At 43.6% G+C, this 14,667-nt stretch overlaps 1 pseudogene; it reads left to right on the forward strand.

The window, feature by feature from the left end:
* Positions 1 to 6,043: 6,043 nt before the first annotated feature.
* Positions 6,044 to 6,614, forward strand: LOC127684599 (60S ribosomal protein L19-like; annotated as a pseudogene).
* Positions 6,615 to 14,667: the final 8,053 nt, after the last annotated feature.

Genomic DNA, 14,667 nt, shown 5'->3' on the forward strand with positions numbered 1-14,667 from the left:
TTCTGGTGTACAGATAGATGTACATGCAGATAAAACATCCACATACGGGGCTGGTGAGATGGCTCAGTGGTTGAGAGAGAGAGAGAGGGAGGGAGAGGGAGAAGAGAGAACAGGTCTTTTGGAGGACCTGAGTTCTGATCCTACCTAGTACCATCACCAGGTGATTCTAGCTTCAGATGCTGTCTTAGGGTTTTACTACTGTGACCAAGACAAGTCTTATAAAGGACCACATCTAATTGGGGCGGCTTACAGGTTCAGAGGTTCAGTCAATCATCAAGGGGGAAGCAGGCAGCATCTAGGCAGGCATGGTGTTGGAGTTGCTGAGAGTTCTACATCTTCATCTGAAGGCTACTAGTGGAAGACTGACTTCCAGGCAGTTAGGGTGAAGGTCTGAAGCCCATACCCACAGTGATACACCAACTCCAATAAGGCCACACCTCCAAATAGTGCCACTCCCTGGGCCAAGCATATTCAAACCATGGCATTCCACTTCCTGGCCCCCATAGACTCATGTGTTTGAACAAGCCTATGGGGTCATATCTAGCCACAGCATAATAAAAAGGTACATTTAGTCCAGCTTCCAAAGTCCCCACAGTCTATAGCAATATCAACAATGCTAAAAGTCCAAAGTTCAAAGTCTCTTCTGAGATCCATCCAATCACTTAACTGTAATCCCCAAAGCAAGACAGGAAACTGGCTGGGCAAACTCCAAACTCTGCATCTCCATGGCTGACGTCAACGCAGTCTTCAGATCTCCAACTCCATTTTCACCTTTGTTGACTGCATTAAACTTATTTCCCTGTTAGTTGCTTTTCTCAGGAGATATCCTATGCCTCTGGCATCTTGAACATATTGCTGTCTCCAAGGCAGCTTCAAGGCATTCTGTCAATGCCTGGGATCCACACTTGACCTTCTGCACTCCTCCAAAGGGTCACATCTCCAGCTCTGCCCTCTGTGGGGCTCTAAGCTCAGGTTGATCCACTTCACTGCCGCTGCTGTTCCTGTTGATCAGCCAGCGGCAATGGCAGCTCTAATGGCAGTCTCCTTGCTGCGACTAGGCTTCACCCATAGCCTCTCACAGGCTGTCATCATGGTGCCAAGCCTCAAATCCTTTGCATGACCCCTTCAGTCCTGGACCATCAACTGCAACTGAGGCTACACCTTCATCCCCTCACAGAGCCAAGCCTCAGCTGTTCTTCATGACACCTTCATGCCTTCAAACCCAGTACCACCTGGGTGACTCTTACACAGTACCAAGTACAGCTGCAGCATGAAGTGTAATCTTGGTTATGTCTGGAACACAGCTTCTTTGTGCTCTCAGAAAACACTTCCCAGAAGATTTCACTTCAGTGATGCTGATCTCTTCTTAATCATCGCGAATTTCTTAGCTCCAGCTCACCAGCATCAATTATCCCAGGAGTCCCTGCTATTTTTCACTCTAAAGCCAGAGCCATATGACTGAAGTTGCTGAATTCTATCACTTTCTGGGGCTCGAGCATGCTCCCCTTATTCTATTATGAACTTTCTGTTTTCCAACTCCCTCATTGCCTAAGCTTGGCTTTCCTGGAACTTGTTCTGTAAATTGACCTTGAACTCAGAAATCTGCGTGGCTCTATCTCCTGTAATGCTGGGATTAAAGGTGTTTACCACTATCCCCTTAATTAAAATTTTTCTTCACCTAGAATCTGCTTTGTCCAGGGCCAGCTTTGCACTCAGAGATCTGTTTGACTTTGTCTTCTGGGGTCAAAGGTGTGTACCACCATGCCTGGATATAAATTTAGCTGGATGGGATCTTGCCCCCCAAATCCCTTAATCTGTTATCTCCTAGAACATAGAATTCAGCTCCATTTCACTTGCTGGTGTCCCTTTAATACTTGAGCCATATATTTTATGTTTTTCCTTTCTAAGCTTGCTACACTTGTTTAAAACACACTTCATGAGACTTAGACAGACAACAAAGTCTCTGCTGGGCTTTTTTGAGACTTCCTTTGTCAATGCAATTAATACAAATCTCTTTACCTTAGACTCAGGTAGACTCTTCAGACATTATTCACCAGAATACCATAAAAAACAGTCTCTAGGCCACATACTGAAATTCTTTTCCACTGAACCCTCTTGGGCCAGGTCTGCACTCTCAGTAAAAAGTCTTCCATATTAATGGGATAGCCCATTAAGCCCCATTTAAAGCATTCCACTGTTTTCTAAATCCAAAGCCCCCAAATGCACATGCTTCCAAACAAAAGCATGGTCAGGCCTATCACAGCAGTATCCCACTCCTAGTACCAACTTCTCTCCTAGTTTTATTACTGTGAATAGACACCATGGCCAAAGCAAGTCTTATAAAGGACAACATTTAATTGGGGGCAGCTTAAAGGTTCAGAGGTTCAGTCCATTATCATCAAGGGGGGAGCAGGGCAACATCTAGGCAGGCATGGTACAGGAATTGCTGAGAGTTCTACATCTTCATCTGAAGATGGATAATGGAAGACTGACTTCCAGACAGCTAGGGTGAGGGACTTAAGCCCACACCCACAGTGACATACTAACTCCAACAAGGCAACACCTCCAAATAGTGCCACTCTGACAGATGCCTTTGAGGAGAACCTATAGCTCCACTTTACTGATTCACTATCATCTCTAACTTCCTTCTAAAAATTTATCCTTATATCCAGGTGAGTGTAGTCCTCACCCCTCATCAAGGAAATTTCTGTTACAGAAAATCACCACCAATCAAAATCCAGAGTTGTGGAGTCCAGTCCTATCTGATACATCTACAACACAACTCCTTGTACTTAAGCTGTAGGGATCATTGCAAAAGTGTGGACAGAAAGCCTGTAAGAGCCAGAGGTACAGGGGGTTTGCTGTGACACTGAAGTTCTTAGGAGTGTCAGAAGCTACACCCACAAAGCCTCAACAGCATCACTACCTAAACAGGCACTGAAGTAGGATGACACTAGGAGACATGCTAATGTGTGTGGTAGGGGAGTCACAAGACCTCGATCCTGAACAAAGGAAAAAGATCTATAACAACTAAGGAATGCAAATAGGAGAAACAGTCTTCCCCAGGGAAAAGTACACCAACTGATTATCCAATATCAAATTGTCAGCCCTGAAAACATAAGCATGCAAGTGACATTATATAGATGGAACAGGTTGCATTTATGTGTATGTGTAAATATTTGCTGCTCTTGCAGAGGACCTGGGTTTGGTTTCCAGCACCCACCTGGCAGCTTACAAACTGGATTTGGTTCTCAGCACCCTCATGGTGGCTCACAAGCATCTGTAATTCTAGTTCTAGGGGCTCCATCTTCCTCTTCTAGCCTTCTTAGACACCTTACACACAGGGCACACATATCTATGCAGGCAAAAATCTATGCACTGATACACATATAATCAAAATAGATAAATTATAAAAGAATACTCATAGCAACGTCCTTTGTAACAGTCTAAACAGAACTTTCCAAATGACCATCAACAAGAGAACTGGCACTAACCAAGTACGTTTGTACTATGAAACACCTCGTTGAAGAGGGAAAGTATTTCTAAACTAGCAAAGATGAGTCTCATAGACATAATATTAAGTCAAGGGCTATGAAACATTTGAACATAGGCAGGATCAGCCTAAGATAACACAGGCAGGATGTAACTAGAAGGAGAAATCAACACATGAGACACTAAAAACAACAACAAACAAACAAAAATCAATTAATATGGGATTAGAGAGATGGCTCAGTGGTTAAGAGCACTGTCTGCTCCTCCATAGGTCCTGAGTTCAATTCCCAGTAACTACATGGTGACTCATAAACACGTATAATGGGATCCAATGCCCTTCTCTGGCATGTAAATGCAAAAAACTAATATACATGAAATACATAAATGTTTACTACTACTGCTACTGCAGTGAAATAAACTACACGTGGCCATGCGTTGTGGGTGGCTCTGGCGCGGTTGTATTCAGATGTTAATTCTGTTTTTCCAGGAGGGGTTGTCTGGAACAAGGAATGAGTCAGGTGACCTCTTGTGAACCGTCCCCTATTGAATGAAGGAACCAATCACTGGCCGCGTAGGCAGGACTTCCAGGTTGGACAGAGGAATAGGAGGCAGGGGAAATAGGGGCTTTTGGACGGGGATAGTGTGAGAACAAGATGTAGCTACTAGTGTGTCATGGTTTAGATGGTGAATCCGCGAGGATTCACCACTGGAGGATTTAGATTTAATATGGTTTACAAGATTAGGATTCTAGTCGATGCACCCAGGAATTGGTTACCATTGTTTCTGAACTAAGTTTGTCTGGCGGTTTCCTTTACACAGTGGCTCGACTGGGTTCCCGAGAGAAAGATACGGTGCCAAAGCATGGGTCTGCCAGAAGTGCACCACACAAGGCCTTAGGAGGTTTGAAGCATGGGGCTGACATGGTAGCTACTCTCCAGGGGGAACTGAGCGAGCTGGGTGAAGAGATTTTGGAGCTCTGAGAGTCTCCACGAGATGAGAACAGGCCGGCGGCCATCGTTCGCCAGTGCTTGGCTAACCAGCCCATCGGTGCCTTGCCAGCATAGCGTGTATTCTTTTTTAATAGTTCCCGTAACAGCCATGTAATTTTTTTTAAATTTCTGTATGGACAACCAAAATAAAAGTTGATTATTGTCTTTTTTTTTCTTTCTTTTTCTTTTTGATTTGGTTTTTTCAAGACAGAGTTTCTCTGCATAGCTCTGGCTGTCCTGGAACTCACTCTGTAGACCAGGCTCAGGCTGGCCTCGAACTCAGAAATCTGCCTGCCTCTGCCTCCCAAGTGCTGGGATTAAAGGCGTGCGCCACCATCCACCACCGCCGGCTCCATCTTCATTGTCAACCTGACCAGATTTAGAGTCACCTAGGAGACACACCTCTGGGCATGTCTATGAGGGTATTTACAGGAAGATTTAATCAAGGAAGGAAGACCCACTCTGAATGGGAGTAGCACCATCCCGCGGGCTGGGCTTCTGGAATGAATACAAAGGAAAAGATGAGCGAACCAGCTGGGCCCCAGCAATCACCTCTCTCTGCTTCCTGGGACACAGGTGACCACCCCCCCCCCTCCATGTTCTTGTTGCTGCTACTGTCCCTCAAACCATGTGTCTTCAAACCATGATTCACATAAATTTGTCACTGTTCTTAACTTTATAAGAGTATTTTACTTAATTTCATGCATATGAATGCTTTATCTGCAGGTATGTCTCCACATCATGCACGTGGCTGGTTCCCACAGAGCCACAGTAAGCCATCCCGTTCTGTGTTGGCTAGTTTTTGCCAACACAGCCCTAGATACACCTGGGAAGAGACAGTCTCAGTCGAGGAACTGAGATTAGCCTGTAGGTGTGTCTACAGGGCCATTTTCTATTTCTAGGCTTATTTGTATAGATGTTTTGCCTGCACGTGGGTATGTGTACCCTATGCACGCTAGGTGCCTGAGGAAGCCAGCAGAGGGAGTCAAGTACCTAGGAAGTGGAGTTACCGACAGTTGGGAGCCACCATGTGGGAGCTGGGAATTTTACTTAAGTTCTCTGGAAGAGCAAGCAGTATACCTGAACCATCTTTCCAGCCCCAACCATTCTGAAACTTCATTTGTCAGATAGTTTTTATAGCAATAAGAAAAGTGATATCATGGGCTGGAGAGATGGCTCAGCGGTTAAGAGGACTGACTGCTCTTCTGAAGGTCCTGAGTTCAAATTCTAGCAACCACATGGTGGTTCGCAACCATCTGTAAAGATATTTGACGCCCTCTTCTGGTGTGTCTGAAGACAGCTACAGTGTACTTAGATATAATAATAAATAAATAAAAGAAAAAAAGTGATATCAGGGGGCTGGAGAGATGGCTCAGGAGTTAAGCTCACTGACTGCTCTTCTGGAGGTCCTGAGTTCAGTTCCCAGCAACCACATGGTGGCTCAAACCCTCTGTAACAGGATCTAATGCCCTATTTTGGTGTGTCTGAAGTCCAGTACAATGTACTTATATATATAAAATAAATCATTTTAAAAAGTAAAAGAGGCTGGTGCATCCGCAGACATGAGTATGCTCAGGCCACAGAAGAGGCTTGCCTCTAGTGTCCTCTGCTGTAAGAAAAAGAAGGTCTGGTTGGACCCCAATGAGACCAATGAGATCGCCAATGCCAATTCCCATCAGCAGATCATCCAGAAGCCTGTGACTGTCCATTCCTGGGCTCACTGCCAGAAAAACACCTTGGCCGACGGAAGGGCAGGCATGTGGGCATAGGGAAGAGGAAGGGTACTTCCAACGCTCGGATGCCTGAGAAGGTGACCTGGATGAGAAGGATGAGGATCCTGAGCCGGCTTCTCAGGAGATACCGGGATCTAAGAAGATTGACCACCATATGAATCGAGGGAAGGTGTAGCAGCATCAGCCTGTACCTGAAGGTCAAAGGGAGTGTATTCAAAAACAAGCTGACTCATGGAGCAGGTCCACAAGCTGAAGGCAGACAAGGCCTGCAACAGGCTGCTGGCTGACCTGGCAGAGGCTCGCAGGTCTAAGACCAAGGAAGTGCCGGGAGGAGCGCCTCCAGGCCAAGAAAGAGGAGATCCTCAAGACTCTGTCCAAGGAGGAAGAGACCAAGAAATAAAGCTTCCCTCGTGTCTATACACAGTGGCCAGGCTGTGGCCTCACACGCATCAGTCATTAAAATAAAACAAACCTTTGGAGGAAAAGTTTAAAGGAAAAAAATGAGCATAATAAGAAAACAAAAAGCAAAAAATCCAAACAATCAATCAAAAAAACAACCAAATAAGACAGAAGTTATTCAAGAGCCATCAGGAAGAACTGGGCCAATAGGGGAAGGGCTTTCCCGAGTGCTCAGAAACCTTGTGAAGTGGACAATGGTTTGTTTTTTTTATATAAGATTTATTTAGTGTATATCTATATCTATATCTATCTATATATATACACACACACATACACACACACACACACACACACACACACACACACATATATATATATATATATATATATATATATATATATATATGTATATATATATATACTGAAGCTATCTTCAGACACACCAGAAGAGGGCATCAGATCCTATTACAGATGGTTGTGAGCCACCCCACAATATTTGTTTTAAAGTGTACCCAAGGATTTGTTTTAATCAGGAGACATATTGAGACATAGAAATGATTATGACAGCTGGGCAGTGGTGGTGCACGCCTTTAATCCCAGCACTTGGGAGGCAGAGGCAGGTGGATTTCTGAGTTCGAGGCCAGCCTGGTCTACAGAGTGAGTTCCAGGACAGCCAGGGCTACACAGAGAAACCCTGTCTCAAAAAACCAAAACAACAAAAAACAAACAAAAAAGCTAGAGATGATTATAACAAGGAAGAAGTTTATTGTGCTCAGAAATAGGTCATAGCACAGGCAGGGGCCCATGGGAAAGTGGGGTGTGTGGCAGGGGAGCTAGTCAGGAGACAAAGGGGTTGAACATCAACGTGAGTCTTACTGTGGATTCTGTGGGAGAGAGCAGGCGAGGCAGGGTCTGAGAATTTAGGATTGGCCAATGTAGAAAACCGCAGTGTGTTCTGGAGCATAAGGGACCATGCCTAGCTTCCTGGAGTGAACGGGCAGGGAATAACAGTCTAGGTGTAAGAGGCAGAGGTGATAGAGTTTGGGCTTCAGATTTATTGGTTTGTGCAAGAAAGGCTTGGTATTCCTTTTCTGTCTTTAGAAACTGACTAGCTCTGGAAGGGACAGTCTCTGTGATCATCAAGGCCTCTGGAATGTCAGAGGATCCGGAATTACAGGGAATTTTAAAAGTAAGAAATGGTCGGTCTGGTGGCACACGCCTTTACATGCACTTGGAAGGCAGAAGCTGACAGATCTCTGCAAGTTTGAGGCCAGTGTAGTATACATACTAAGTTCTAGGCCAGCTAGGGCTACATAGTGAAACCCTGTGTCAAGAGTCCAAACTAGAGAGAGAGAGAGCGAGAGAGAGAGAGAGAGAGAGAAGGAAAGGAAAAACAAGATTATTGATATAGCAGTGCAAATGAAATGGTTAGCTATTAATGTAAGAGTGTACGTGACCCTGTGGGGATTGTGGTCTGCCCTTTTAGACAGCCGAGCAGGCTCTTTATGGCCGGGTCTTTGGGTTATATGATGGCCTCTGGTCTAGGGGAGGCCCAAGGTGGATTCTATTTCATGAAAACTGACAGTCGGCTCCTTCAATAACTACTTTCTGGCTCTGACCGTCCAGTATGGTGACCGCTAACACATATAGTGAGTGAGCATTTGAAGTGCAGCTAGTCTGGCACAAGATGTACTAGGAGTGCGAACCAAGCAACAATTAGAAAAGTTAATATCCCCCCAAAAGTAAATGTTGCATTAATACAATTTTATAGTGATTACATATTGAAAGAATATTTTTGATTCTTTGGATCAAACAACGTGATAATCTCATTTTTCTTTCTCCCTCCCTCATTCTTCTCTCTCTTCTCTTCTCCTTCTTCTCCTTCTCCTGTTTTCTTCCTTTTTTCTTTCCTCTCCTCTTTCTCCAGAGCCTGTGTGGTTTCTAGAAAAAAATAATCCATGGTTTATATCTATCTCATCAAAAGCATTGTTCTAGAGGAGCGCTTCGGCTTCTCAGCCTGTGGATCTCCTTTAAGGGTTGAATGACCCTTCACAAGGTCTCTAAAACCACCAGAAAGTACAGTTATTTACATTATTATTCATAACAGTAGCAAAATTACAGCTATGAGGGAGCAATGGAAATAACTTGGTGACTGGGGATCAGCACAACATGACAAACTATTAAAGGGTCACGGCGTTAGGGAGGCTGGGAAGCTCTGCACAGAATAAAAGAGCTTTGGGTGTTAGTCACCCTCACCGTGCCTCGATGACATAGTCTTCATCTGTGTCTAAACTCTCAGGTGGTTGTTTACGCTTCTCGGCACAAGAGTAAACCATGGGATGTTGTAAGGATTCAGAAAAGGATTAACCAACCTTGCATTCTAAGCTCACTGGGCAGAAGAAATGATGAGTTAGGCATGTGTATTGAACACAGGTGTTCATTCTCTGTCATTCTTTCTGAGTTCACATAACCAATAAACAGTTTTAGGACACAGAGAAGTGACAACAAATATAACATCAGGACAGTTTTGAAGCTAGAAAGTGGGTTGAAAAGCAGGAATGGATTAATCATTAATCAGAAACAAACACTGGAAGGGCTTAAGTGTGGTAGTCAACATTCTTGGAGTCAGGCAGGAAGACGCAAGCAATCTCCCTCAGCAGCAGGCCGCCTCCCGCTCAATTACCCTGTTTCCAGTAAGGCTCGCCTCTGCATAGTATCTCTGAGTGGAGACCCTGTGGTTCAGACTCCCATTTCTAGGACTGGGCAGAAGCTGTGAGTAGAGATCCTCATGCAGGGCAGGATGCCCTTGCCTGGCAACTGTTCTTGCCTTGTGTGGCTATGCATGCAGTATGCCCCACTTTTCATTCCTGTTGCAGATTATGTTTTCCAAAATGGCATGTCTGTATATTAATAAATCGCACTGTACTGGCAGATTTTGTGTGTCAACTTCATACAAGCTGTTTGTTTGCCAAAAAGTCAAAACAACAACAGCAAAACAAACCAACAACAACAAAAAAAGGTTTTTCTTGTTTTTATAATTGTGTATATGTTTTTGTTGTTGCTATTTTGTTTTGTTTTGATTTGTTGGTGCAATAGTGTGAATAGATTCTTTTGTTTGCTTGCTAGCTTACTCTTCTGGGATGGAAGCTATTGACTCGCACATGCTTGGCAAGTGTTCTGTCGTTGAGCTGTGGGCCCCAGCCCTTTAAGGTTCTTTGCTTCTGCATATAAACTTTGGGGTAAGGTTGTCAGTATGTGAAAACAAGTGTCTGAGATTTTTATTTCATTAAAATAAATGGTTTTTATGTAGTTATGTAGATTGAGATAGGAGGAAGTGATGTCTTGACAGTCCTGTGCCCTCCTGCCTATGAACATAGAATAACTCTCCATTCTTCAGTGATGTGATTTCCTTTATCCAATCTATACTTTTATTCATATACATATTGTCCATATTTTGTTATGTTTGCATCTTAATATTTAGTTTGGGGGATATTAAACTGATATCAAATTAAACTTTGATAGCTTGGATTTTCAGACAGGGCTTTATTATACAAATCAGGCCATGTAGCCATATCTGTTGGAATTACAATTGTGCACTGCCATACCCAGGTTGGCATGGTGTTTTTAATTTCAAATTCTATGTCTTAAAAAAAAAGATTTAGCCAGGCGGGTGGTGATGCATGCCTGTAATCCCAGCACTTGGGAGGCAGAGGCAGGTGGATTTCTGAGTTCAAGGCCAGCCTGATCTACAGAGTGAGTTCCAGGACAGCCAGGGCTACACAGAGAAGTCCTATGTCGGAAAAACAAAAACAAAAAAACAAAAAACAAGATTTAAATTTACGTTTTGTTGACATGTATGTATATTTACCATGTGATGCCTCATTCACGCCGAGGTCAAAAGAAGGTGGTGGATACCCTGGAATTAGAGTTACAGATAGTTGTGAGCCGCCATGTTGTTGCTGGGGACCAAACCTGAGTTCTTCACAAGAGCACTGAGTTCTCTTAACATCAGCCCTAAAGTTTTAAATTTATATTCATTCATTCATTGTTTTTAAATGACTCCTGACTTTTTTTTTTAAGATTTATTTATTATTATATGTGTGAGTACACTGTAGCTGTCTTCAGACACCAGAAGAGGGCATCAGATCTCATTACAAATGGTTGTGAGCTACCATGTGGTTTCTGGAATTTGAACTCATTACCTTCAGAAGAGCAGTTGGTGCTCTTAACCACTGAGCCATCTCTCCAGCCTCCAAACTTTTTTTTTTCATGGGTTTGTACACAGGTGTGCCATAGGACATGTGAGATCAGAGGAAACCTTGCAGAAATAGGTTTTCTCCTTTCTCCACGTGGGCCCCTAGACTGAACTCTTGGTAGCTTTGGTTGTCAGGCTTGGTGGCTACTGCGGTTTTGTTTTTTTGTTGTTATTGTTGACCCGCAGCTCTACTTAAAACCAGAAACAATCTGGGCGTGGTGGTGCAGACCTTTCATGTGAGCACTGGGAAGCAGGAGCAGGTAGATCTCGAGTTGGATCACAGTGATGCCAGGGAGAATGTCACCCAAAAGTTTACTCATCTGTACTCAGATGTTTTCAAAATATGTGCCGACAAGGGTCCCAAGCCACTATTCACTGTGGTAGTGATAAACACCCTTCCTCTGCTCGGTCCCCTTTCCATAGAGTCAAGGGAACCCAGGCCACCTGTCTCTCAGAGGACTACTGGTGGCTTCCTTGCTGTGATACTCCCAGATGCCTGACTTTGGTGCAGTCATACTGGACCCAAATCATTGCAATTAAACCATCAAGGAGTAAGAAACCCCCTCCACCGCTGGATAGTACAGAGGAGGAAACTGAAGCTAAGTCAAACAAAAGATAGTCATCTCGTCACAGAGCAGTGATCAGCTGTGTCAAGTCCAAACCTTCCTGCCTCTTTCTCCCAGGGAGCTTTGATTGCTCACAAGGGCTAACTTCTGACAATAAGGTCTGCCTGGAGTGTTACAATGGCTGTTAAGAAGGGCATCAAAGATGTAAAGGCAAGATTTAAAAGGCAGGTATTTCTGAAGTGCATTCTAACGTGGTGTGTATGGGTTGTTCATAGGGCTGGGCTTTGTACAGAAAATGTCCCTAAAGTTTCCCAGGTCCATTGGCCACACTCATCTTCCCATGCCCGCTGCTCTTGCCTTCTAATCCCCTTCCTTCTCCCCAATCTCCTTTCTTAATTTTTTTAAAAGAAGATTTACTATTTTATGTAAGTACACTGTAGTTGTCTTCAGACACTCCAGAAGAAGGCATTATATCCCATTACGGATGGTTGTGATCCACCATGTGGTTGCTGGGATTTGAACTCGGGCCTTTCGGAAGAGCAGTCAGTGCTCTTAACCTCTGAGCCATCTCTCAATCCTTCAATCCTTTCTTCAGTGCCATATATTTTGTTCAGTATCATAATCTCAAATTATATCAGTTTTCTAGCAAGCATCATAATTTCATCTTTCTTTATGACTGAAGACAACTGCATTGTGGGGACAGGGCTGGGGTTTGTTTGGTAGTGTGCCTGGGCATCATGTCTGATGTCTGAGACTTTGATTCCTGTAATCTGGGACATAATTTCGGCCTGATGTTGCACATCTAAAGCTGTAATCCCAGCATTAGGGAGGTGGGAGGATCAATTTAAGGTGACTACATAGCAAGTTCCTGGACAGTCTGAGCTACGTAAAGCAAAATGTCTCAAAACTAAATAAATATAAAGACAAGAAACTGAAGAAACACACACACACACACACACACATTTTCTTTTGTTGTTGATTGTTTTTGAGACAGAGTTTCTCAGTGCAGCCTTGGCTGTTCTGGAACTCACTCTGTAGACCATGCTGGTCTTGAACTCAAAGAAGATCCACTTGTCCCTGTCTCCTGAGTGCTGAGATTAAAGGCACCACCACTCAGCTTTCCCTATTTTTTTAAAAATACATCTAATGGGCTGGGCAGTGGTGGCTCATGCCTGTAATCCCAGCACTCTGGGAGGCAGAGGCAGGCGGATCTCTGAGTTCGAGGCCAGCCTGGTCTACAGAGTGAGTTCCAGGACAGCCAGGGCTACACAGAGAAACCCTGTCTCAGAAAAAAAAAACCAAATCCAAAAAACCAAAAAAAAAAAAAAAAAAAAATACATCTAATGGTGTTCACATAGTCTGATTCTATAACTTGATTATTGTAAACAGTGCTGCAATAAACACAGGTGTGTAAGTATCTTTGCATTATGCTGACTTACAGTTGTTTGGGTATACACTCAGAAGTCATGTAATAGTTATATTTCTGTACTTTGCAGAAACGCCCTACTGATTTTCATACTGGCTGGACTCACATTGTCCAAGCGAGCCCACCCCTGCACATCCTTGCTGGCATTCATTCCTGCTTTTCTTTACAGAAGCTGCTCTGATGGGGGCAAGATAGGACCTCAGAGTAGTTTTAATCCCGTGTCCTTGTTGGCCATGGATGCTGAATATTTTTCTTGCTTAACGGTTGTATTTCATCTTCTGAGAGCTATCTGCTCAAACCGTTGGACCCTTCTGTATGTAGTGTTTTGAGCTCTATATGGTCTAGATTGTCCTCAGTGAGATGGACAGTGAGTGCAGAAGTGCTGCCATTTTGCAGGGTGGCAACACAAGCTCTTCCTTTGTTATGCCTTTTAATTTTATGTAATCCTACTTTTTAGTTCATAATATTATTCTCTGTATCCCTGGAGTCCTTTTCAGAAGTCCTTGCCAATGCCTATATCTCTCCTGCCACAACATAATGTTTCTAATTGATTATTTGGCAGTTTCACATAATACACCCTGATCACACTCACTTCCTAGTCTCCCAGGTCCACCTCTCATCTTGTGATCTCCCCCAAAAGAAGAAAAAAAAAACAGGAGAAACTTGGAAAAAAAAACCCAAAATAGCTGGAAAATCCAAGTTCAATTGTGTTGCCCATATACTCACTGGGTGGGGCACAGTCAAACTCTCAAGGGCCAGTCCCTTGAAGAAAACTGACTCTTTCTCTACCTTCACCCCATCAGAACCATCCACTGTGAAGAGCTACACTTTAAGATTCCTATCACAATTTTTTTTTAAAAGATTTATTTATTTTATTTATATGACTACTCTGTAGTTGTCTTCAGACCCAGCAGAAGAGGGGGTCAGATCTCATTACAGATGGTTGTGAGCCACCATGTGGTTGCTGGGAATTGAACTCAGGATCTCTGTAAGAGCAGATAGTCCTCTTAACTGCTGAGCAGCCTCTCCAGTACTCCCTATCACAATTTTTAGGACTTCTCTTCAATGGTTCCCTGCTGAGACTGTTTCTTTTCCAGGGGAAGTGGGGAAAGGTTGTCATCAAAGCCATCTATGTCTCCCATTCTTAACTGTGAATCTGTAATCATCGATAGATACCATTGCAGAAGCTTTCTTGCCTTTTACAGTCGGAGGCAGCAAAAGATCATGGACTTCCATGTGGTTTCTGCCAATGCCTATATTTTGAAGTGCTTCCCTCTATCACTGTCAGAGTTTCAGGACTAACAGTAAATAGCCTTTGATCCATTTAGAGCTGATTTCTATTCAGGGTGAGATAGAGGGACTTAGTTTCAATCATCTACTTGTGGATATCCAGTTTTTCCCAGCCCATTTATTGAAAAAGCTGTCTCTTCTTATCCTTAAACTGTAATTTTGTTCTTGTGTGTATCAGCACTTAAAATCTGTGAGTCCTGTCACTCTGGAGAGCCCCGATGATGATTGAGTAGTCTCTCCTCCTTCTTTCCTGTTGGCCATAGTTGGTAAAAAGGAAGCTCCCTGTTACCTATTGCTTTCCTTCCTTTGAGAGATGTGGTCCTTGGGATACACCAGTTCTAGGGAACCCACATGAGATGATCACTCAGACAGTTTATAGGCAATTGAAAGTCTTTATTCCAGCCAGCGGGACCTGTCTCAGCACCCAGAGTTTAGGTTAAGGATTTTAAAGACAAAGATAACATCTCCTGATATGTCACTGGGCAGCTGCCAGTCTGAGGTTTTAATACAAGCTAAG

The sequence above is a fragment of the Apodemus sylvaticus genome, chromosome 5, assembly GCF_947179515.1.
Source record: "Apodemus sylvaticus chromosome 5, mApoSyl1.1, whole genome shotgun sequence".
Classification (NCBI taxonomy): Eukaryota; Metazoa; Chordata; class Mammalia; order Rodentia; family Muridae; genus Apodemus; species Apodemus sylvaticus.